Genomic DNA, 7,740 nt, shown 5'->3' with positions numbered 1-7,740 from the left:
TACAGGGCAGACATCTGATGGATCCCATTCTCAGCCATTAATTTCACAAATTATTGTGAAGTTTTTACTTCACAATAATTTGTATTCATTCTTTCTTTCTTTTTCCAAGCTGCTTATCCTAGTTCAGGGTCACAGGTGGTCAGAGCCTTTCCTGGTAGCTCAGGGCCAAGTTGGGAACAACCCTGGACAGGACATCCCATTGCAGGCACACTCACACCCACACTCACACTCAGACTGGGACCACGTAGACGTGCCAGTGAACCTAATGTGCATATCTCTGGGATTTGCAAGGAACCTGAAGTGCCCAGAGGAAACCCACACAGACATGGGAGAACATGCAAACTCCACATAGACAAGTGGCCCTGACTGGGAATTAATTTTTTTTCTCGTCAACATTATAACAAAACAAGGTTGAACAGAAACAATCTTATTGGAGGACCTGCTGTATAGGAACAAGTTTTCTAAGGAGATTTCAAAAATGTAGAAGCACAAAAGAGGTAGATGGGTTAATTTTTTAAAAGGCAATAGTGAGTATCTACCATCTGCCTGGCACTGCTTTAAGCATTTTGTTGGTATTAGGTAATTTTATCCTCACAATCACATCACGATGTAGATACTATTATTAATCCCATTTTTAAAATGAAAAACAGAAGTTTGGAGAAGGTCAGAAACGTTCCCAAGCTCCAAGTGAAAAATGAGGCAAGATTTTGACCTAGGCATTCCAGCTCCAGAGTCCATTCCCTTAACGACTTCTCAGTGCTACTCAGCTGTGAGGAAGGAGACAGCTGTCTCCTCTTTTGAGATTTCAGATGATGGTGGGAGGCTGAATGCAGAAAGACAGGTGTGTTCGAAAGAAGAGAAAGTATGTAAAAGCAAAGCAAAAAAAAAAAAAAAGAAAGAAAAGAAAAATGGGGCAAAGAAAACAGGAAAGGCATCTGTGAGACCCTCGGGTGAATTCATGTCTGAGAGCTGTTGGCATCAGCATGGAGCGATTGTCCCTTTCTTCTGTGAGGCGCGTGGTACTGGTAGACTGTGACCAGGGCTGCTCACGATTTGAATTTGCCTTTCCCAAAGTCAGACTATGCTGAGGGAGGCAAAAGGGTAACACCTACAAAAGTTCTTGCTTAGAGTCTCTTTATTTAAAGATTATGTTGCCTTACCTTCTTTCTTCCCAGAGTAGAGAAAGAAAAGAGCCCCTCAGTGTCCTCAAAAGAGCCAGTAGACTTATAACTAGATAATACGATGGAGTCCAAGATCATGAATCATCCACTATCCTGTATTTAATAAAAGGGTCAGAGAATCTCCATCCTCAGAAAAGGATCCAGCCGTGCCTGCAGATATTGGATCCAGCCATGCCTGCAGACACTCTTATATAAGGCACATGCGATTCCTGTTGTAAATCTCAATCACAAGAGTCTGCATCAGCGTGGGGCCCAGATTTGCAGGGCTTCCCAACAAATGGACCCAATGGAGAATGCCACCTTTGTGCATAGTGCTGTATTTGATGGGAAACAGAGGAACAGAGAACATCATGTTGATTGGTCTCTGACTCTTAATGCTCTGATATTTTTGTCTAATTGCAATGAAAAGATCTAGGTAAGGCTTAGGACAGAAAAGGAAGCAGTTCTCAATTGGGGCCTATGCTAAGAGAGTTAGACATGGTTTAATGTTGAAAAGTCAGGACAGTGTTGATGGCAGTGATAAAAAGTGAGGCTAGAGAAATCAGTTGAGACTCATTTATCAAGGGTGTTAACAGAAGTTTACATGTTAGTTTCTAAGTAATAGTCTTAGGGGATCTTTGAGGGTGTCGATTTTCCAGTATGCAGACAAGTGAAGGGCGAACAAGACAAAGATGAGCTTTAGTAAGTGTTAGAACAGCTCAGAGGAGACCTGCAGTGGCTAGCTTTCTGTAGACAGGTTGTCCCGACATCTGCCATCAACAGAGAGGAAGCTGTGGAGAGGAGCAATCCTGGAAGGGTTGCTCCTCTCTGCAGGTCTCTGAAGCTGTCAGCAGAGAAGGTAGTTCCTCTCTGCAGTTGTGTCCTCTCTGTAGACAGGTCATCCTGACATCTCCTGTTAGCAGAGAGGAAGCCCTGAAGAGGGCTGCTCCTCTCTGCAGTTGGCGTCCTGGAGAGAGTTACTCCTCTCTGCAGCTGGTAGTCCCATCTCTGGAAGTCTCTGAAGCTCTCAGCAGAGAGGGTAGTTCCTCTCTGCAGCTGGTCTTTCCATTGAGTCCTCTCTCCATTCTCTCCATCTTCTCTTGCTCTGGCTGAGCCGGGGGCTTTTATGGACCTCGGAGAGGAAGAAGTGTGTACTGATTGGTCCATGGGCATCCATGGGTGGGCAGGAAGAGGCACCACAAGTCCCCACTCCAGTTGGTGGGACTGGCAGCCTGGCCCCCAGCCTTCAGGCCCTTCCTGGTCTGAAGGTGCAGCCTTACTGAGGACCCGCCCCCTTCCTCCCAGGACTCTGCCTCCTGCTGCCATTCATGGCCCCCAAGTCCCCATTCCAAGATCCAAGCCAGTGCCAGGAGCGGAGAGAGGCCAGGCAGTGCAAGCAGACACCCCTGAGCTTGCAAAGACAGGAGTGTGGGAGGGACCTTCCTGGGCCCATGAAGGTGCACACTGCAGAGATGCCCAGGTCCTGTGCCAGGGAAGCTCCCGCCTCACCAGCTTGGAAGGGGCAAGGTTCCCATGTGTCCCTGGCTCCTGCCTGCTCCGTGGAGCACGAGGCCCAGGTCTGCAGCTGCGGATTGGGCGGCTGCAACTCGGAAAAGCAGATCCTGCCTACTCCCGGCCCCTCCAAGTGCACAGGGAGGCTCATATCCACAGCTGCATTTGGGCAGCTGTAGCCCCACCCAGGAGGACGGGGCTCCTGCCTGCTCCATAGAGCAGGAGGCCTGGGTCTGCAGCTGAGATTTGGAGGACTGAGGTTTGCAGGGCTGCAGCAGCACCTGGGGGAGCCCCCACCCCAACTCAGAAGAGGCGGAGCTCCCACTGGCTCCATGGAGTGTGCAGACCCCAGCTGCAGGGGACTTGATGGCAGCAGCCACTGCCATCAATAGGAAGCTAATGAAATCTTTTAGAGACAACACAGTGGCAAGATCAGATTTTGTTTAGGATGATAACAAGTGGCAGAGTTAGTGTGAGAGAGACAGGCCCAGGGAGAGTGTTACAGTAATCCTTATTTCTCATGGAAAATTTTCCTGGGAAATGGGCTATAAGTATATTCTACTTCTTAAAACTATATTTCTTACCACTTAGGGAAAGCCAAAATGCTTTGCACCAATGTGACAAGTTTTAGACCAACTGAAAGCCTACAAAGAGCTCTATTTTAAGAATTGAGTCTACTATAGATTTCAGGTTCAGCTTCCTACGAAGATTTTTTTTCTGGAGTTTATTAAAATCAATAATTGACACTAGGTGGCAAGTCATGATCAACAATTACTGTGTTCCCAGAGTAGTTATGCATCTTGATTTGAAGTGAAGAATGGGGGAGTACTATAAGGTTAGACACAGACTAATAGGATTCTGAAAGACATATACTGATACATAAGGCATATATAGTGTATATCAGATTCATGCCCCAGATACTGAGCAGTATTATTTTCAAATACGTTTTTAATGTGCTTCCCCTACACTTACTTGTTCCTGTTTGGATGGCTTAGCAGAAGCTCCAAGATGCCCTTTTCATATACAGTAATAAAAGAAAGCCACAGGGTGGCAGCAAAGGTTAAAAAAGTTGAGTGCTGCTACTTTATTAAAAATCTTGTAAAAATAAAAATAAAAATAAAGTTAGGCAACGGAGACAGAAGAGAGGAGTAAAATAACCATAGAAACCGGAAATGAGAAGATAAAATAAGGTGCTAGCACAAATCATCCTTATCTATGGGTAGAATTGCATTCACAACCCTGGAAATAGCTGATTTTTGCTTTAAGCTTTGTTTTCTTAGAAACAATATATTCTACAAGAAATAGCACATCCCTTTATTTTTCATAAATAAAATATGACTCTAAACCCCAGCTCCATTGGACTGACAGGAAATTTATTTCAGACATTTTGGGTCCTTCATACCTGGTGACCAAATGCAGGATCAAGATATTGCACCCACTCCACCACGGCCATCTGTCTGTAGTCCACATGACCATTTTAGATCCACCATTCTGTGGCCACATTATCATTCTTGGGGGTAGCAACCTTTGACCAAGAACAAGAGGCTGGGCCTGGAACCCAACCTTCCAAGTGCTCCATGCAGACCTTCCTTCTGAAGCCCTGATACTTACTCAGAGTGTACCAGAAACTAGAGAAGGTCCCTGCTCTTAAGGGACTCACTGACCTCTCTCTGTCCAATCTAAAAGAATCATTTTAGCCTTGGGAAAGTCCCTCTCAGCATAAACTTCTGTCTCTTAGCTGACTTTCTTCCTTCTCAAATTCTGTGTTTCTCTTGTTTATTCTTTTAAGATTAAAAGCCAGGTAAGCCTGCCCCAAAGGTTCAACTCCTTCAAGATTTTCTACATAGCCAACCATGTAATCTGTGAGCAAAAACAGTTTCATTTCTTCCTTACCAGTTTGTATACCTTTTATTTTATTTTCTTCTCTTATTTCATTAGCTAGGAATTCCAGGACAATGATGACTAGGAGTAGGAAGAGTAGACATCCCCGTCTTGTTCAGGATTTGAGGGGAAAGTATCTAGTCTCTCATCATTAAGTATAACGTTAGCTGTAGATTTTTTTTTGTAGATGGTCTATATACAGTTGAGTTTGCTGAGAGTTTTTATCCGGAATGAGTGTTGAATTTTGTCAAATGCTTTTTCTGCATTTACTCATATGACCCAAAGTTTTTTTCTTTAGCATTTTAATATGATGGATTACATTAAATGATTTTCGAATGTTGAACCAGCCATGCATACCTGGAATAAATCCCACTCTTCATTGCACATAACTATTCTCACACATTGTTGGGTTTGGTTTTCTAATATTTTGTTGAGGATTTTTGGATTTTTGTTCATTAGAAATATTAATCTGTACTTTTCTCATCTTGTAATGTATTTCTCTAGTTTTGGTATTAGGGTAATGTTGTTCTCATAGAATGGGTTAGGAAGTATTTCTTAGTTACTTGTTTTCATTTTTATTTAGTTCAACATATTTTTTAAATTTCTCATAAGACTTCTTGGACCTATATGTCGTTTAGAAGTATGTTATTTAATCTCCAAATATTCTGGAATTTTCTAGCTATCTTTCTGTTATTGATTTCTAATTTATTTCCATTGTTTTCTGAACACATACTTTGTTTGATTTCTATTCTTTTAAGTTTATTAAGGTGTGTTTTTGAACTAGGATATGACCCATCTTTAAGAATGTTCCATGTGAGCTTGAGAAAAATGTGTATTCTGCTGTTGTTGGATGAAATATCCTATAAATATCAATTAGCACCAATTGATCGATTGTGCTACTCAATTCAACTATATGCTTATTGGTTTTCCTTCTGCTGGATCTGTCAGTTACGGATAAATGGGTATTGAAGTCTCCTGTAATAGTGGACTTGTATATTTTCCCCTGCAGTTCTATCAATTTTGCTTCACATATTTTGACCTCTGTTGTTAAGTATACAAAACCTCAGGATTGTTTTGACTTCTTGGAGAATTGGCCCCTTTTTCCTTGCTCTAAGATGTGCTTTGTCTGAAATTAATATAGCTACTTCAGCCTTATTATTATTATTAGTGTTAACACGGCATATTTTTCTCCATCCTTTATTTTCAATCTATCCTTTACATTTACAGTGAGTTTTCTGTAGACTACATATAATTGAGTCTTGTTTTCTTATCCACTCTAATAGTCTGTCTTTTAAATTGATGTCTTTAGACTATTCACATTCTAATTTATCATTCATGTATTTAGATTTAATCTCTACCTTATTTTAATTGTTTTTTATTCATTTCTCTTGTTCTTTGCCTTCTCAGATTTTAATTGAGAAATGTATACTATTTCATTTTGTCTCATCTCTTACCATATCAATTATACTTAATTCAAAAAAACATTTTCAGTGCTTGCCTAGAGTTTGCAATATACATTTGCAACTAATCTAAGTCTGCTTTCAAATAACACTGCACTGAGTCACAGGTGGTACACATACCTTATAAGAGAGAACTGCCAATACCTCACTCCCATCCCTTATAACATTCCTGTTACCCATTTCACATATCTGTAAGTTTTATTGCTACTAATAATATTTTATGGCTACTAATCTTTTGAACAAACTGTTATCTGTTAGGTCAATTAAGAGTAAGAAAAATAAAGCCAGGTGTGGTGTCTCATGCCTGGAATCCCAGTGCTTTGGGAGGCCTAGGCAGGAAAAGCACTTGAGGCTAGGGATTTGAGACAGTCTGGGCAACATAGCAAGACTTTATCTCTAGAAAAAAATTTAAATTTAGCTGAGTATGTTGGCATGTGCCTGTAGTCCCAGCTACTCAGGAAGCTGAGGTGGGAAGATCACTTGAGTCCAGGAGTTTGAGGCTGCAATAACCTGTGATTGCAGCACTGCACTCCAGCCTGGGTGACAAGGGAAGACTCTGTCTCAAAAAATAAAAATAAAATGAAGAACAAGAATAAGAAAAATGAAAGACTTTAAATGCTCTCCCTTTCTTTACATAGGTCCAAATTTCTGACCTGTATTGTTTTCCTTTTCTATGAAGAACTTCTTTTAACATTTCTTGAAAGGCAACAATTTCTCTCAATTTTTGTTTTTCTGAGTTTTTACTTTCCTTCATTTTTAAAGAACAATTTACCTAAACATACAATTCTAGGTTGGTGGCTTTTTTCTTTCAATACTTTAAATATTTCACTCCACTCTCTTGTTGCTTGCATGGTTTTTGAAGAGACATCTGCTGTAATTCTCACCCTTTGTTCTCTATAAGCAAAGCATTCCCTCACTGTAGCTTCTTTCTAGATTTTCTATTTGTGTTTGACTTTCTGCAGTTTGATTATAACATGCTTAGATGCAGATGTCTTGGTATGTATCCTGTGTGGTGTTCTCCAAACTTCCTGGATCTGTAATTTGGTGTCTGTCAGTAATTTTGGAAAATTCTCAGTCATTATTACTTCAAGTATTCCTTTTGTTCCCTTATCTTCTTCTCCTTCTGTTATTCCCATTATGTGTTTATTATACCTTTCATAATTGTCCCATAGTTCTTGGATATTCTGTTCCTTTATTCTCAGCCTTTCTTCTCTTTGGCTTTCAGTTTGGGAAATTTTCAGTTTCACTGATATATGTTCAAGCTCACTGATTCTTTCCTCAGCCATGTCCAGACCATGTTACATAGGTAAATGTGTGCCATGGTGGTTTGCTGCACCTATCAACCCATCACCTAGGTATTAAGCCCATCATGCATTAGCTATTTTTCCTGATGCTCTCCCACCTACCCCCCACAGGCCCAGTGTGTGTCGTTCCCCTTGTGTCCATGTGTTCTCACTCTTCAGCTCCCACTTATAAGTGAGAACATGTGGTCTTTGGTTTTCTGTTCCTGTGTTAGTTTGCTGAGGATAATGGCTTTCAGCTCCATCCATGTCCCTGCAAAGGACATGATCTCATCCCCTTTTTATGGCTGCATAGTAGTCCTTGGTGTATATGTACCACATTTTATTTTTCCAGTCTATCATTGATGGACATTTGGGTTGGTTCCATGTCTTTGCTATTGTGAATTGTGATGTATGAACATACGTGTGCATGTATCGTTGTAATAG

Source organism: Macaca nemestrina, chromosome 10, assembly GCF_043159975.1.
Source record: "Macaca nemestrina isolate mMacNem1 chromosome 10, mMacNem.hap1, whole genome shotgun sequence".
NCBI lineage: Eukaryota > Metazoa > Chordata > Mammalia > Primates > Cercopithecidae > Macaca > Macaca nemestrina.
This window is presented reverse-complemented; position numbering follows the sequence as displayed.